General features: G+C 39.9%; 1 long non-coding RNA gene across 1 annotated transcript in view; it reads left to right on the top strand.

The window, feature by feature from the left end:
• Positions 1-1,673: 1,673 nt before the first annotated feature.
• LOC144584347 (uncharacterized) overlaps positions 1,674-18,657 on the top strand; it is a 231,551-nt gene continuing 214,567 nt past the window's right edge. The window contains exon 1 of the long non-coding RNA XR_013538542.1: positions 1,674-1,767. This is a non-coding gene — a long non-coding RNA (uncharacterized LOC144584347). The remainder of the gene's footprint in view (positions 1,768-18,657) is intronic.

Below are 18,657 nucleotides of genomic sequence, written 5' to 3'. Positions count from 1 at the left end.
TTGGCTTTCAGTCTGTTTTGAACAGTTTTCATACAACTTGAAATACGTAAGTGGTGGAATTGCTACCTTTTTAAAGTAATGGCAGATCCAAATAGCCATGTTCTAGAGATCTCTGCATGGTTAGCTTTCCTAGAGTGAGGCTTTCAGCTCAGATGGCAGATTATGACAGGGCATAGATGTCTCTCTTTCTCTCACCCACCTCGACATTCCTCTTCACCAAAATATATCCACAAGAACATCTGCTACTAGTCAGCCCCCTGCTGTGGTTGACTTCAAGTCAATCTTCCCTCTGCCATCCTTGTTCTAAGTCAACCCCAGCGGTGGGGGTTGGCCATTTAGCCCCTTATGTTAATGAGTATTTATAGCCACTGCAAAGAGGCCAGAAATGCACCTTGGCGGCTCTCTGAGGCTGTCTTCTTCAGTGACTGCAATGGAAGGACCTACATCACAGCATGCCCCTGGAAAACCTGAGAGTGGCTGGGTCCCCACTGCCCAGAAAAACCTAAATGGCAAGCAGGAGCAACAATATCCAGTGTGAAGTACTCACTGGAGTGGCATATGGGAAGAAGGCCATGGAGAGTGGAAAGCAACAAGGCAATGGCCAGGGTGGTGGTGATGGTGAAGGCATTAAGTGGCAACAGAGGTTTGGCATACAGTGGAACCTCGACTTACGAACGTCCCTACTTGCGAATGATTCGAGTTACGAACGGCTCCATTCGCAAAAAGTTACTTTGACTTGCGAACGGAGCCTCGACGTATGAACCAAAAAAAGAAAAAAAAACCCTTTCCTGCCCTTTTTTGACCTAAGAATTTTTTTTTAAAAAAAATCACCCCCTAGTGGTACAGTACATATTAACCGGCTTTGCATTAGTTCCTGTGGGAACTAATTCCTCTACCTACAAACAGCACCTCGACATATGAACGGAAAACAACAGGTACGGATTAAATGGTTTTCAATGCATTCCTGTGGAAAAGTTTGCCTTGACTTACGAACTTTTCGACGTACGAATGCCATTGCAATATGGATTAAGTTCATAAATTGAGGTACCACTGTACTTCTTCTTCTGTTCCAGGGGTGGGGAAGGTGTCCATCTCCAAATCTTGTTGGCGTCCAACTCTCCATCAGCCACCATCCAGCATGTGCTGTGAAAATCTTCCAGTCTTGATTTTGTTGCATTTCTCCAGATTACACCTAATGTGTTCATTTCTTCCCATCAACTATCATGTGTTTGAGCATGTTTTTTTTTTTAATTTTAGCCATTCACATTTTGAAATTCTTGCTTTGTTTCATAGAGATTGTATGTCTCTGAAATGCCCATCAGGGTCTGGTGTCGTTCATGAGTTGTTAAGTGGTGCAAAAATGCCTCCTTTCTTTCAGGCTATGGAGTCCAATGGAGTTCTTTTGTATCCTTGCCCTCATGGTAGGTGGTCAGGGATGGTAGAATTCTGGCTTCCCAAACCATCTGCAGAGCTACTGGTTCCCAACTCCTGCTCTATGGCAGACAAGTAGTTCAGCTAAAAACATACCAGTAATTGCTTTCGCTTATGTTCACATCCCTTCTTTCTCCTTGTGTTTCTAACTTCTACACAGATTTATTTAGAAATCTCCTTGGAGTAGAAAATAGCCCTATTTTTCTCTCGTGTCACTTGCATACTGAGAATATATTTTTTAAAATCATTATCATCATCATGGATTGAGGATTGGGCTGGATGATACTTGCAATTCCACTCAACGCTACTAGAGTAGACATGGTCTAGAGGGGCGGGGTAAAAATAAAATAAAATCAAATAAATAAATAAATAAATAAATAAATTTTATAGGTCTCTGGTCCATAGAATAATTTTTAATTTCTTAGGGGAGACCTCTACACTCTTGATTGCATACTTTGCCCGGGTGCCAGGGAACCACAAAGTGGTAATCTATTTGAAGACTTTCGTCCTCATCAGCTTGTGAAATCTCCTAAATTCTGCTTCAGCACTGCTTTACCAAAGCAATAATTAAAAAATAAAAATGCCAAAGAATATTCCTAAGCGTCTTCTCAGATTACTACAACATTAATGTGATTTTTACCTCCCATGGAAACTGGAGGTACTATTACTTAAACCCATTTAAACTATGTATGTAAGAGCTCACACTCCATCTAATTTTGTGCCTTTAATATGCTTTCAACATGTCCACATCTGCTAACAGCCTTGGTCTTTTCCTTATCCTTCCTTCATAATTTTCAGCTAAAAAGAATATATCACTATATATCACGGCAGGACCACCTCCTTCTATACAAACCTACCTGGCAATTAAGATCCATCCATGGGACTCTACAGAAATAGCTATCCCTCAAGGAGTTAAGAGGGATAGCTTGTAGACAAAGGGCCTTTTTGGCAGCTGCCCCCAGACTATGGAACGCTATCCCAAGTGAGACTCGTCTGGCGCCAACGTTGATGACGTTTTGACGCCAAGTCAAAACCTTCCTGTTCCAGAAGATTTTTAATTGAAATAATATCAACTGTCGGTCCTGATGACAGTTCTTAGAGTAGTGTATTTTTAATTGTATTTTAATTGTTTTATCTTTTAATCTTTTTATTGTATTTGAATTGTTGTAAGCCGCCCAGAGACCTTTGGGTAGTGTGGGTGGCATATAAGTTAAATAAAATAATATTGCTTTACACAATCAGTTAAAATGACTTTCTTTCTATTTGCCTTTTCTATAAAAATGTTCCAATGAAAAAGTAAAACATTTGCTTTTTTTCCCTCCTAGGGGCAAAGGGAAGCTGCACACATTTTCCTTACCACATAATTTATTTTAAAACATATTCATTATCTTGATATTCCTTTGTGTATGCAACGCTCATGTGTGTACGTGTGCATCTCAGTATTTTGAGCGAGGTAGCATTCAAAATATACTTACTTACCTTGTTGTCAACTTAACCATGTTGGTCATTCAACCTCCACTAGCATTACAATTAAAACATAAATACAATGAGAAATAAATACCCCTGCAGAGTGTTAGCTTGACAATATGATGCTAGCAAATTAAGAAGGACAAATACAAATACATAATTTTTTAATAAAATACTGGATTAAATGTGAGAATTAAAATGCAATGTTCATTTGTGTTCTGGGAATATTTGTGATCTGAGGTCCTCCTGCTTCATCTATTTGGTACTACATAAATTCAATCTGAAAGACATAATGAACACACAATCCTTCGAACTTATGTCTCCCCCAGCCTTCGGTATAGATACTTACACATGAAATATATCAGAACACGTGTTCTCCGTGGCTGTTGATCCATTGTGGTGCTGTAAGAAACAACTGGCCTTGAAAGAGACCTCAGTTGAGGATGTCGCATCAACAAAAAGGTTTCTCTCTCTCTCTCTCTCTCTCTCTTTGTTTCCACTGTTCTATGACAATAATGTGATGATCATACTAGATTGAAGGCTGAACTGCATTTGGTAAGCATTTGGAGACCAAAAGAAAATGTCCTTATACAGGTACAATGGATTAAATGGATACTCTTTTCCCCAAGCCTGGACTATGAAAATAAGAGCAATTATGGCATAAGTGGACTTGGAAAATGGCAATAATTAGGTAATTAAAAATGTGCTTCGATTCCATTATGCTTCCATAAAACCCCACCATGTAAAAAACAATGTATTTGAACATATTTTACCAAATATAATTCACCTAATTGTGAATTTTATACGCTACCCAGTTATGCAATTAGATACTACATGACAATTTCTCACAATTAGCTGTTGCAAAAATCTGCCTACAAACAGCATGATATATTTAACAACTTTTTAATGCAAAACAGTTGACATAGTTAATGCTATATTCCTTTAATTCAATTTTAATTAGTTAAACAGTAGTTAGAAAATGTGAGCTTTTCATTAACTCACATTGCCAATATTTTTTGCTGGTTGTCTTTTTTCATAGTTCTTTCAAATTACGCACGTCTAATGGGATAATACTCTAGCAATGTATTATTATTTTATTGGATGTGGTGCCAAAATTGGTGGATACGGTGGAGTCAAGTGTTTGCATGTATCTGACAAGTGCAGCTGAGCCGGTGTTTAAGCATCAGAATAGAAAAATGAGCATGAGATCCTGCCAAGAAATAAACCACTGGGTTTTCCAATCACAGTGTCCTTAGATGTATAGCTCTGTCATGGATTCAGAACCAAGAGCATCAGCATCCGAGATCCGGAAAAAGCCTACTAGGGCAGAGATGAAAGCTCTAGGCCTTCATATATTGGTACTTCACTTCCCAAAAACCTCAAGGAGTATAGAAAAATAGTAAGGGATTGTGGGAACTGTAGTCCATATCTTCTGGAAGAGTGATGGTCCCTCTTTAATATCCCCCCTGGTACTATTCATTGTGCAGGCACTAGAATCATATGCAGCACCTCAGGAGCACAAATCCTGCTGGAACAGCAATACAGGCTCTCCCGCTGGTGCAAGCATTGGGTTCCCTGTCATACCCTACAACAGCTGAGTTATCCTTTGGCAGAGTGCACCAACATGTTTTAGTGGACAGAGTGGAGGATTAGGATGCAGGAAACGTGGGTTCACATCCCTGCTCAGCTATAGAAACTCATGGGGAGGGGGCAGCAATGGTAAAACCACTCCTTAAATATTTCACACGCCTTGAAATTCAGGGTTTGCTATATGTTGGGTATGAGTTGAGGGCACATAGCAAGCCTTATGCAAGGAGGTCTTGGGTATTGCCTAACACAAGTCCAGTAAAGTCAACTTGCATTCCAGTTGTAGTGTAATGCAAAGAACAGAATCCTAGGTGAAAAGCTGACCTTTCTGTCTTTGTTGTTCAGAAGACTGGCTGCAGTCATGGTCACTGTTGCAGGTCTGTACTGAATGGGCCTATGGTTTTACTCATTTGTAAACATGATAAACTAGCAGACCAAATCTGGGACACACTGGTAGCGACAGTATACACTGAGTCAGAATTGTGAGCAGTGTCAGCAGGAATGTCCACAGGACGTTTTGTAGGTGAAGTGGGTGAAAGGGGGCTGTCTTACGGACATCTTAGTATACCACTTCAGCACGGAGTGTCTGCATTCTCCCTCTCCACTAAAAGATAGCACTCAAGGTGACTTGCAACGTTTCAAAAGAGTAAAAACAGCAGACACGATATTTTGCTTAAAAATATATATCACATAAACTCACTCCACCATAAAACTAATAAAATCAACAGAGGATAAATTGATTGATTGATTGATTGATTGATTGATTGATTGATTGATTGATTGATTTAACTTTTATACTGCCCGTCTGGCCAGAGGTCACACTGGGCAGGGTACAGCAAAGAACAATAACACAATCAATAATCATAAAACATCAGGATAATAATTTAATACGGTAGCATTATGAAAGAAAATGAACAACAGAGCAAAAGAAATCTAAAAGAACCCAGCTACAATAAATTAAATTTATTAGTAAATAAAATTCAGAATTAACAGGCATTAAAAACAATATCAAGGGGCAGGCCGAACGTCATGTGCCCTTCTTAAAGTCAGTAAGAGTGAAACAGATCACAACTAGGTTGTATAAATTAGCATAATAAATAGTTTTAAATTTCGAAGGGCAGGGTGCTCCTCTTGCAGACTTCAACTGGTGTCTCCCTAATTCTGTTTGGAGATGGGGGGGGGTTGTTTGCTTGTTCATTAGCAATGAAGTGCTTGCATCAGGATATGCACAACTAAACATGGGTATGTTTCCACCTTTCTCATGTGTCATTTTGATTCTCTGAACTTCATGATTGGTAGGCCTAGTGCAAGAAAGATGCATTTTGAATCCACCAGAAGGTTTATCATAAAGATCCTAAGGAACCTACCCTCTAAAGAGTGTAGTTTGTACATTGCTTGGGGGAGCCTCATGTATTAACATAATTTATTGCTAAACAAATGGAATATATATAGTGAATCTTGATGGAAGTGGAGGTTGACAAGAATATTTGAAGTCCTTGTCCACAAATTCTGGGTTTGAATCTCTGTGTATCTCTATGCTAGTATTGAATTTGGTTCCTCCTCACGGGGACGTGGTGGCGCTGCGGGCTAAACCGCAGAAGCCTTTGTATGCTGCAAGGTCAGAAGACCAGCAGTTGTAAGATTGAATCCACATGACAGAGTGAGCTCCCTTCGCTTTGTCCCAGCTCCTCGCCAACCTAGCAGTTCGAAAGCATGTAAATGCAAGTAGATAAATAGGTACCATCTCGGTGGGAAGGTAAATAACGTTCTGAGTCTAAGTCGCACTGGCCACGTGACCACGGAAAACTGTCTTCAGACAAATGCTGGCTCTATGGCTTGGAAACGGGGATGAACACCGCCCCCTAGAGTCGAACACGACTGACTAAATGTCAAGGGGAACCTTTACCTTTACCACCCTTAAAAGCTTAATGGCCAGGAGGTAGACCATGGCTTTCTTTTGATAGAAATTCTTGTAACCACTCAATCTGCCCAGCACATGTAACTAAAGGTTTTGTTTGCTGGTCTTTTTTAAAAATGAAAACACCAGTTTCTTTTAGTGAGCAAAATTATACAGGTAGATACAAAATTATGCAGATGTGTAACATGACATAAACATTACGTGTCTAATCTTTTCTCTATTTCTACAACTGCACATCAATCAGGTTCCAACTGCACCAGTCTTTTTCCAGCTGCACCTTTTATTTCCAGCTGCATCCTTAAAAGAAACCCACCCCCCTTCAGACGAATACAAAATCTATATATTTCTTCATAAAGGGAAAAGAAAGAACCTGAGAATTAATTTTTTTTGAGAGAGAGAGAGAAAGAAAGAAAGAGAGAGAGAGAGAGAGAAGGTGAAAATGGGAGCACCAGTTCCAAGCTCTAAAGAATATTTCTGCACAAATTTCTATGGGTTTACCTTGTTCACATTCTTGGAACAGAATGCAGACAAATATGCTTTGAGGTTGGAAATGTACGCTTTTGATGTTTTTGGTGTAACTGTTCCTTTTAAAAATTGTTTGCAAAATGTGTAGTTTGGGGACGGTGGATTGAAAAAAATAGATAACATGGAAAAATGGATACTAAGGGCACATGCTGGAAAATATGTATAGAGAGCCATATAAATTTCAGTGTTGAAAAAAAATGATGCACCATTTACTATGAACCTGAGAACCAAGAATGCAAGCTACACCTTATTAATTAAAGACAATTTGTTGTTGTTGTTTAGTTGTTAAGTCGTGTCCGACTCTTCGTGAACCCCTGGACCAGAGCACGCCAGGCCCTCCTGTCTTCCACTGCCTCCCGGAGTTGGGTCAAATTCATGTTGGTCGCTTCGATGACACTGTCCAACCATCTCATCCTCTGCCATCCCTTTCTCCTCTTGCCCTCACACTTTCCCAACATCAGGATCTTTTCCAGGGAGTCTTCGCTTTTCATCAGATGGCCAAAGGAGTGGAGCCTCAGCTTCAGGATCTGTCTTTCCAGTGAGCACTCAGGGTTGATTTCCTTCAGAATGGATAGGGTTTCACATGAACTAGTGGAAATCTCCAGCAAGATTCTGGAAACTATTTTAAAAAGTTGGCACACAATTTAGTGAGAAGCAGGGAATGAAGCAAAGATGAAGCAAAGGCATCCAGAATAAGGATGTCATAAATATCCCCAAGCTTTCTCATCCTAAATAAAAAAGAAGCACATTTTTAAAAAGAATGTCAACAAATCGCTGAAGATTTTTTGCTCCTGCATGAGTGTAGAAAAATCAGGACCGGAATCTTTCTTAGCAGCAGCATCGGCATTAGCAACAAGTGGCGAAATGCCTCATATCTTGCATAAAACACGAAGTTTTTCAATACCGAATACAAGGCTTTCTATGCAACACACAGGTTTTGTTGGTGCAAAAAAACAAACAACAAGAAAACAAAACACCACAACTTAATTTTCCCCCACAAAAAAGCCCACATTCTAAAATGCACAAATGCTCTCAAAATTTCTCAGAGTGGGGAGAAAGCCTTTCATATTTTTTCATGCTCACCCTCAAGAATGAAGCAAGAGAGGAATTACATCCCTCAGTCACAACTAAAGGATCCTTAACCCACTAATTCCCTGATACCACTCAGCCTCAGTAATCTTTGTACTGGCCAGTTTATTAGTATTCCTGAACAACCTCCAAGGTGCCAAAGCTCAGTGTCTTAAGTCTTCCTGCAGGACAAACATAAGAAGGGGACAGCCATTCACATTCAAGAATTCTGACTGAGGAAGATCACACAGAAGATCAAGAGGTCAAAGCTTTGTGCAAGTAACCATCAGGCCAGTTTTTGCTGTTGCACTGCATGGATCAATCAGGGCCCATATGTTTGAATGCACGTCTCACACATAGTTATGACCGCTGATTCCTGGGTTATTTGTCCATGCCAGAGATAGGCACAAACCACAGTTTCAAGGGTATGGCACAGTTCACTTACCACTCTGTGGTTTGGTGCCCCACCACCCCCTCCAGTGAACAACGGATCCGCTGTTCAGCTGGGAAACAAACTGCACCAAACTGCCAAACCAGCTGTTTCTGCCCATCTCTAGTCCATCCCTCAGAAGAAAAATGGAATGGTTATTTACCCATGTATTTGCTGCATGGCACCCACATTGCATGTACTGTACATCACTTTACACATGGAGTGCATCCAGTTCACATTGGATGTGGGTACAAAGTTATCCCAAGATATGCTTAGGAAAGCAGCAAATGGCTAAAAATGGGACCTGAGATATGGTAAGCTCAGAGCTAGAAAAATAAATCTTTTTTTGCAACTTCTAGAACTTTCCCCTGTTCTGGAACCATCACTGGCCTTGCTAGGTGGGGAATTCCTGCATCTATAGTCCAGAAAATAGAGGTAAAGGCAAAATAGAAAGAAAAACAAAACAAAACAAAAAACCAAAATGTGGTGGCGCCTCGAAGACTTTCATTTTTTAAAAATGTGAGCTTTTGTGCACGAGCCCACTTCATCAGACCATGACATCATCATAGGCATCCTTCAGAGACCATGGTAACGTGCTCTGTATGGAAGACTTTGACACTGTGTGCGAAGCTGGAGTGTTCTCTCCAGAGCACGAAGCCTGGGTAGAATAATATGGAGGATAGGCTGTTACCCAACCAGCAAATCCCCCCTCTCCACATCGCTGAAATGGTCCAATGGAAAGGCAAGAGCCAATACAACTGGTTCCAGTGACATCACAGGAGTTACCAGAATGACATGAACTGCCTCCGGGACTCCAGCTCCAGATTTTGCCTCGAGGTTAGCTCCTGAAGCCTTTTCCATCAGTGGATATAGCCACAAGGCAGTGGAGGTTTTCCTTCTCCTAGATGGGCTGCCTTCCCATGCTGATGAGTCCCATCTACTCAGCTCAGACCATGAATGCTCACATTAAAAAACTTAAAGGTTATTCTTTAAGGTGCCACCACCTTATTCTTTTTAAACTTTTTATTTCTATTTTTCTTTTACCTACAATGCTTGCACAGACTAACATAACTACCCCTTCTACAACTGTAGTCCACAAAGTAACTTTTCCAAGTTCTGGATAAGCAGACATCCCAGTATAGGCTGGGAATGAGAAATCCGTCTGCTTCTGTCAGTTTTTCTCAGTCTGACCCAGGATACTTCCAGCTTTTGATGTCTCTATCCATAACATTTTTTTTTTCAAAATGCCAACATATAAAAACAAAATAAGACACACACACAAAAAAAAGGAAAAAAAAAGATTGATACATTTTTTTTTAATGTAATAAAAACTTTTCTGGTCTTTTTCAGCACAAATGCACTAATTACTGAGGAGGAGAATTAACATATTTGGAATGAGATACACATTAAAACAAGGTGTGAACCTTACTGAATGCCAAAAATTAACAAGCACCTACCTTTGGGGGCCCCTTTGAACTCAAGGCCCGGGCTAAATGGTTCCCCTTCTGTCTCTCTTTTGATTAACCCTGATTTCTGATCCATGTCAGTGCCAGATGCTTTCATTCATACATCCATTCCATCTATTTCGACATCAATCTGCAAATTTTTTTTTTAAAAAATAGGAAAACATTTGCACTTGGATGCAACTGGCCCTAATGTGTATGACACTTTTCCTCATATAAACATGTTTCCAGGATACTTGCAGTTTAATGCCTTTTTGGAGCCAGGAACAATAGCACATGTTTTAGAGAAGGGAAGAGAATAATCCAGAATATAATTGTTCGAATGAGATCATAGAATCGTTGGTCAAAATCCTGTTGAGCAGTTACGAAAAAATGTAACTTCTTGACATGAAGTGGCATAGGTCAAGAAAGCCTGGGGCTAGATGGATGAATCTTTCAGTTTTTGTTTTTCTCACATTTAGTTTCTTAGGATCTCAAGTGCTTTCCATGGTGGAGATGACAAAATTCATTGCATTTGTTAAAATCCTATCAAGTTTTCTTGCATCTATATTCTTGCCTAGCATGTGGAGTCTGTTTACATGCTAGGTTTTGGATTTTAGTTCTGGTTTGTGAAAAACTCTACGGTGCTACATTTTAAAACTTACTATGTTTTAACATTACCTTTATTTCTTTTTCACTTTGAGGGCTCTTAATAGCCATGCATCTCTTTCGTTTTCTTTCCTCTTTCCCAAGCCTTTCCTTCATTTTAATTCCTTACTTTGCCTCTACTAATTCTAGTAGTGGCAACGTATGAGTTAAATCCAAAAGAACTCAGAACAAAATGGGAGCTTTTAAGTTTCCTGTAAAAATGTCAAAGAGATATGAATAGCAATAAATGACTCAAAACTGCTTACATTGAAGGAAAACAATTGAAAATGGGGCTAGAATAAGAGAATGTTTAGCTAACCAAGCTATAATACTCTGTTATTTTAATCAGCTTGGTGAAATGATTGAACTGAAGAAATAGACTTTTGTATTTTAATGTAAAGCCTTTTATCTTTGCTAAAGAATTTCTGAAAAGACCTTCCATCGTAACATTTCAGAATCGCAACCTCTCTACTTTAGCTTTAGATTATGCTTCCCAGCCATGTACAGTCCAATCCCCAATGTTTTTCGTCAGAGGTATATCTCACCACATCGAATGAGAATCTTTGATAAATGGTTTAGGATTTGAGCCTTGGTTTGGAATAGTCTCAGTTGACGTCTGTGGGGGGCTTCTACACCAGTGGATCTATCTGTCCCTAGATGCTGTTGGATTTCCACTCCTACAAACTTTCAGATGGACCACGATGGCTGGTGCTTCTATAGTCCAACCAGGTATTCTCGCATAATGAGAATACCTTTGTCATTCATAAAAATAAACAGCCCCTCATGCTATCACCTGACATAATTGTTAGAGTACATAACTTTATCCAGATATCCCACAAGGTGTGGCAACTGACATAGAATCTTATCACAGTAGCCTGACCTGTAGACTTTACTTCTCATAGAGGCTTGCTTGATGTGTAATCTGATGTATTTTCTGTAATGAATTCAGATATTCTAATTCCCCAGCCTTTTAAATTATTTTTAATGTTCTCTTACCACCTCCCTATTTTTTGATGACTACTCTATGTAGTGAAACTTAGATTGCTCTACTCTTCTTGTTATTAATCATTAGCTTCTTCTTGATGCTTTCCAAGATTATAGCTGCATGAGAATACATCTTTGATATTGTGCAGCAGCACAGAAAATCAACAAGGTAATTCTAAAAATGGGAGCAGCCCAAATAAAAAATTGCAATGTTGAAACTGGACTTTATTCAGCACCAAAGTTGGCACAGTTGGAACAGTCTTATCTTTCTGTGCCAAAATGTGTATGACACACTGTACCTTTAGAAAGAATGGGTTATGATAGCCTTTGTTATCTGGCATTTTTCAAAAACCAAAGAAAGCATACTTCACTTTATATGCTATAAAAGGAATGTAATGTAGCCAGTAATATTTTACCTATCACCACAGATAGAAGAAACACCCTATATAAAGAACAAACCTGCAAGTCATTAACTGCTTTATTAATAGACTACTTTTCCACCAAATAAAACATCTTTGTTGTTGTTGTTGTTTAGTCATTAAGTCGTGTCCAACTCTCTGTGACCCCATGGACCAGAGCATGCTAGGCCCTCCTGTCTTCCACTGCCTCCTGGAGTTGGGTCAAATTCATGTTGGTCGCTTCGGTGACACAGTCCAACCATCTCGTCCTCTGTTGTCCCCTTCTCCTCTTGCCTTCACATTTTTCCCAAAATCAGGGTCTTTTCCAGGGAATCTTCTCATGAGATGACCAAAGTATTGGAGCCTCAGCTTCAGGATTTGTCCTTCCAGTGAGCACTCAGGGTTGATTTCCTTCAGAATGGATAGGTTTGTTCTCCTTGCAGCCCAGGGGACTCTCAAGAGTCTCCTCCAGCAACACAATTCAAACATGTGACCAGAGAGAACCACCCAATCTTTAAAGGCAACATTCCTTCCTTCCTTCTATTTTGCTTCTTGAGCTGAAAAATCATCTTGTGGTTTATCCCCAGAAATTAAATACAATTATAGAATTTTAATGGAAGTAATTGGAAGTAAAAGCAATACTCCCCAAGCTAATTTTAAAGGCAGTAGTTTTGAACAGATTTTTTTCTTTGCCAAGAAAGGGGGAAAATATTATTCAGCTCAGAATATTATGTTCCCCTCTTTTTATTAACAAAATGGATAACGCTTACTGTAGTACAGTGCCTTTGATATATATCTTCCAGTACTGCTTGAGAACAGTGTTGGTTAATCCAGAGAGAGAAAGAACAAAATTTTTCCCATTCTGCTCCACTGACCTTTTGCTTAGCTTTTTGCTAATGTCATTTTCACTCTTGGTTGGGCTTTGCTGACAGTTGGGATGACTTTTTTATGAAGATCCTGAAATGAATTAGACTCACACATTCAGTCACATAGCCCCCCAAAAATATATGTACAGTGGTGCCCCGCATAGCGACGTTAATCCGTTCCAGGATTAACGTTGCTATCCAGATTTGTCGCTATGCGGGGAAAAAAAACCATAGGAATGCATTAAACTCTGTTTAATGCGTTCCTATTGGGGAAAAACTCACTGGTAAGCGAAGATTTGCGCATCCGGCTGCCATTTTCGCTGCCCGGTAAGCAAGGGCAGGGTGCAAAAATGCTGCGGGCGGCCATTTTCTGCACACAGTGGCCATTTTGGAACCGCCAATCAGCTGTTTCCTAAACATCGCAATGTGAAGATTGGTAAGTGAAACACTTAACGATCATCGCAATGCAATGTTTAGCCTATCTAAACATCGCAATGCGATCGCATTAGCGATTTCAAAGAATGCATCGCTATGTGGATTCGTTGTTAAACGGTGCGTTCGTTAAGCGAGGCACCACTGTATAACAAAACAACACCCCCAAAACAAGAACAACAACAACAACAGCTTTATCAGTTCCTCTTGGGACACAAAACAGACCTGATAAGAGAACACCATAATCACACCAAGTAGTGGCAGAATGTGAAAATTTAGTGGCTTCAAAACCTCATGGCCCTATAGAACAGAATTAGCTTCAAATCTTCCACAGTAGATCACCCCTCATTGCTTAGTTCTCCTTAACTGGCATTTACTGTCTTAGTAAGAGACACTGGTTAGGGAATGAATAAAATGTTACTTACAGTTCTTCACAGATAAAAATCAAGCAGCGTTCTGTAGATAAATATCAACTGCTTACACAAGCAGCTGAATTGATTCACTAGTTTCATGACTTGCTGACTGACTACAGTGGTGCCCCGCATGACGATAATAATCCATTTCATAGAAATCGTCGTCATGTGAAAACCGTTTCCCCATTGGAATGCATTGAAACCCATTTAATGCGTTCCAATGGGGAAAATAGATTGTCGTTCTGTGAAGATCGCCCATAGGGAAGCCATTTTGCGAGCGCCGATCAGCTGTTAAAATGGCTGTCCTGTGAAGCATGGGTCCCGAAAACACCAGTTTTCCAAAGCGCCAATCAGTGTAAAAATCGTCGTCTTGCGAGAAATGGTTTGTGAAGCAGGGACCCAAACATCGTCCAGCAAAAATCACCCATTGGAATAACTGTTTTGCGACTCACTATAGGGATCGCAAAACCTCATCGTCATGCGGATTCATCATTTTACGATGTTGTTGTCTAGCGAGGTACCACTGTACATAGCTCTAAGTGTCTTCAAACTGTCCGAATTGAAAAAAGAGCAGCAAACCAAGTAAACGTTCAAGCCTTCCTAAAGAATATTTGCATTTTGTTGCCACTATTTTAAACAATCAGCACATGAATGTGGATTAATCAGTGACATAACTAGACTGGGGCAGCTTTTGCAATTCTACAAGCAACGCCTGTATTGCTGCTGTTGTCTCAGACCTGGGTGCAGAAGTTGTTGTAATTTCTCATTGCAATGGACAGTCCAAATACCTAGCCTGTCCATCCCAGTAGAACACTGATGTAATAACCACTGATGTAATGTAAGGACAGGAGGGCGGAACCAGGATAATAAAAGGACAGAAAGACAGTTATAAGGAGTTAGAACCAGAAAGGAGACAGTTTTAGGCAGTTAAGGCCAGGGTTGTGTTAGAGAGAAGAGTAACAGAGAGATAGATAAAGAGATAAGAATAGGACAAGTCTTGTAAAGTTTATGTGGTTAAGACTGGAAAGAGTTAGAAGTGATAAGAAATAAATAAAGAGAATAGAAATACCTTGATTAAAGTGAATCTATATAAGCAAATATAAATATATCCAAAGCAACATTTATTGAATGAATAATAAAAGACCATCCATGATTTTCTCTATATGATTTACATACAAACACATAAATAAACATTGTTATATGGGACACCTCTGATCTGATAGTCATATTTGGTACAGAGAGGAACAGATCCTCTGGTGGCAGCTAAAAAGGGTAAAAATACATGTCATGCCTGAAAGGGAACCTGGGCGTGTAGGAAAGCAAACAGGGGAATTGGGGGTGTGTTACACTCATGTTTGTCTGTTCTATAACTATGGGTTAGAAAAGACTCACTTTGTGAATTTGTGTTTGCAAGGTTCATCAACAGATGACTAAGTAAGTAAACAGTGCCATTGGATATTAAAGTGTTGCACTTGCAAAACCTGTCATGGCTAACTGCAGCTGAGGGTCGAGGTGCCAGGATGTGTCTCAGTATGTCATACATCTGATTGTGTAACTGAGATGCACCCTGGCCCTTCTCCACTTGGCCAACATTAACTATGGCAAATTAGGCAAACACCAATAGGGGTTTAGATAGGCTTTCGTTTTTCAAGTTTTCTCCATCAACTTGAAATCTTTTTTCCCTCACCCACAGGCCCTTTCCACATTGTTTCCCCAGCTATGAACACTAGCAATTTCATAATTGTTTTCATTCATAATGGATTTCACTGTTTTTATTGTTCTTTCTTACTTTCTTAAAACCTTTATTGGCATTAAAAGGGGATAAAACAGCAGTAACAATTTATGTCATAGTGTTACAAACCAAGAAGGACGGGCGTGAAGGTAAGAACTGGGAGGGTGATGTGGGGGGAGGATGGGGCAGGGGTTTTGACTTGGAGACCGCTAAAAGAAAATCCACTACCACGCTAGTGATGGTTGCCGAGTAATCGCTTAAAAGGGTGGGGAGGGGGTCAGCTAGGGAAACAAAAAGGGACGACAGAAGGGGTTCAAGGATGTTGTTTCTTAAATGTTGATGAGTTGGGCAGCGGAATAATATGTGGTCTAGGGTATCGGGCTCAGATGAGCAAGAGAGACAGAGTCTATTGATGCGTGGTATGTTTGCAAATCTTCCAAAGTGAACAGCTGATGGGAAAATGTTTAGTCTTGCTAGCATAAAAGCCCTCCTTTTACTTGGATTAATTAATTTACTAAAATAGTTTGAGGGTCTACCGAGTGAAGGGGAAAGGCCGAAGAAGTGAGGGGAACAAATAGGATTTAAATTGGGGAGCAATAAATTGAGTTCCTGTTGCCAGAGTTTAGATTTGATGATTTGATGGGCTCTGTGAAGGGTGGTGTCTGAAAGAGATTCGGGGGAGAGGTCCAAGGATGCGAGCTTAGCATCAAGCATATTGAACCACTTGGATGAAAAGGGATCTTTTAGTAGGTCATTGAGTATGGAATCTGGTTGGGTATTGAGGTGTAGTCTAAGCCAGAACTTGAAGGTTAGGGACCAAGCGATAGTAGAGGGAAGGTGCATGCCTAATTCGAGTATCAATGTGGACAATCTAATTAGATTTGGGACTCCAAGAATCCTTCTGAGAAAGGAGGCAGCAACTTTATCAAGGTCTTGATTAGCAGCCTCGATCCAGATTGGGGCTCCATATAGCAGCTGGGAGAGGATTTTGATTTGAAATATATGGAGAGCAGCCGGAATGTACTGGTTGCCACTGTTGAAGTGGAAACGGGCGACTGCATTTAAATGTGGCATGGCAGACGAAATGGCAGCTTTACAATGGTGAGTCCAGCTGAGTCGGGAGTGGAAGGTGATCCCCAGATATTTGAAAGTCTGGACTTGCTGGAATGATAGATTACCAATCTTCCAGGCTGTCGGGGCCCAGGATTTCAAGAAAACCAGGATTTTTGTTTTCTCGGGATTGATTGATAATTCATTGGAGAAGCAGTATGTTTTTATTGTTACTTTGCCACTAGTTCCATTTCTCTCTCCCCCCCCCCAACTCTTTAAGATTTTCACAATCAAAAACAGTGCAGAAATTCCGTAAAATAGACAAGACAAAACACTTGAAATGCAATTCCTTAAGAAAAATTAAAATAAGGAAGCATGCAATTTCAAGATATGTTTTAATTTTAATAACCCTCCATTGATAATGTTTTAATTTTAATAACCCTCCATTGATAATGTGCTCTGATATCTGATTTTAAATGTAAATGTTATGGCTATATTAACACAATATCACTCGTTCCTAAGGAGTAATTAAAAACTTTCCAAGATATATAAGGCTTTATCAGTATGGTTGAAGAATGCCAAGGAGACACATTGAGCTAGGATTTTGCTCAGCAGTTTCTATAGCTGTGTGGGCATTACAGAATCACTTCAGTGTGTTTGTAAAACCTGTTTGTTAGGCACTTATATAAAAGGCCTTATTAAAATGGGAATGTTATAGGCTCTTTGGTCAACTTCCGTACTTCAGTGACTACCCTGATTACGAAAGGGAAGAGTACTAGTGGGAGGATCAGAAGCAAACTTTTGTACTTTAGTAACATACATTGATTGATTGATTGATTGATTGATTGATTGATTGATTGATTGATTGATGGATGGATGGATGGATTGATTGATTGATGGATGGATTGATGGATTGATGGATTGATGGATTGATTGATTGATTGATTGATTGATTGGGTCTCTCCCTCACCTTTCAAGAAGAACAAGATAAGATCGGAACTGGATCAGGATAAAATGAAAGGCACAATTTGAAATGATATAGAATACAATTTAAAAAAACATGCCATTAAGGTATGTAGCCTTGGCATTAAGAAAAAGTACAGTATCTGATTTAAAACAATCCCGTTTCTTGGTTACCTTGGTTGTGGTTATCTCGCACGTTTTTATTGAATAAGTCATCAGACCCTTTCAAAATTACATAGCAAAACATATAAATATATAAAAAATGTATAAAATGATAATGGACAAGAATACATGTGCATGAAATCACCTTTAAAACAACTATTTAAAGCAAACCCCACTGACACTCCAGACAACCTCTTGGTGGATTATACCTAAGTAGGGAAGCTCTTTCGTGGCATACCTCAACTGAACAGACCCCTTTCTGACTTCTTGTTTCCTCAGGATTGCTGCTTTTACTGTAAAAAATTGCCACTTTATGAGTTAAATGGGGGTTATCCCCTTGCAATAAATAAGTCAAATTATTCTCATCAGCTACCTTGGTCCGATGAATAATTTGGTCTTTGTCTGCTGGTGGTGGAAAGACAACAGGGAAATGTCGTCTCCTTTCACAGGGAGCTCCAGAGACTAGAGATGTTGGAAAGTCTTCGGGCCTAAGTCTTTGGCACCCAGTCCTGAGTCTCAAGCCCCAAGCCCGAGTCCCTATTAAAAACAAGCTTTTTCCCCAGGAAAAAGGGAGGATCGTGTGGGCCAATCTCCAGCCTAACCACTCCAGCCAATGATAAAACAAAAGTGTGGGGAAAACGCTAAAAAGTCATATATATTCCTTCTCCCTGCTTGGAGTCTACCCCAACCTCTCAAAAACCCTCCCTCCCCATTGTGACTTCTGCCATTTGCTGCTGTTTGCCTGTCTCTTTTGTGTCTTCTAGTGAGTGTTGCAAAACTTCTTCCAGGTTTATGGTGTCCTTCATTAAAAGAATAGGTACTCAAAAAATGTGACTTGGAAAAAGGGTCAAGGTCACAAGTCAAGTCCGAGTCATTAAAAAAAACACACCCCAAGATGAGTCTGAGTCAAGTCGCCGGTGTGACATAAGTCTGACGCAACAGCAAGTTGCACATCTCAAGTCCCCATCCCTGCCAAAAACTCTTGCGTCCTCATCAAACGTAGCACTTCATGTGGCACGTTGGAGAGAAGGGCCTCTCTTTGAAGATCTCAAACTCTTAGCAGGCTGGTATGAGAGGAGATGTTCCCTCAGATAGTTTGGACCAAAGTTGTACTGTCTTAAAATCTTTTAGCAAGGACTGA

This window comes from Pogona vitticeps, chromosome 10, assembly GCF_051106095.1.
Source record: "Pogona vitticeps strain Pit_001003342236 chromosome 10, PviZW2.1, whole genome shotgun sequence".
NCBI classification, from domain to species: domain Eukaryota; kingdom Metazoa; phylum Chordata; class Lepidosauria; order Squamata; family Agamidae; genus Pogona; species Pogona vitticeps.
This window is presented reverse-complemented; position numbering and strand designations above follow the sequence as displayed.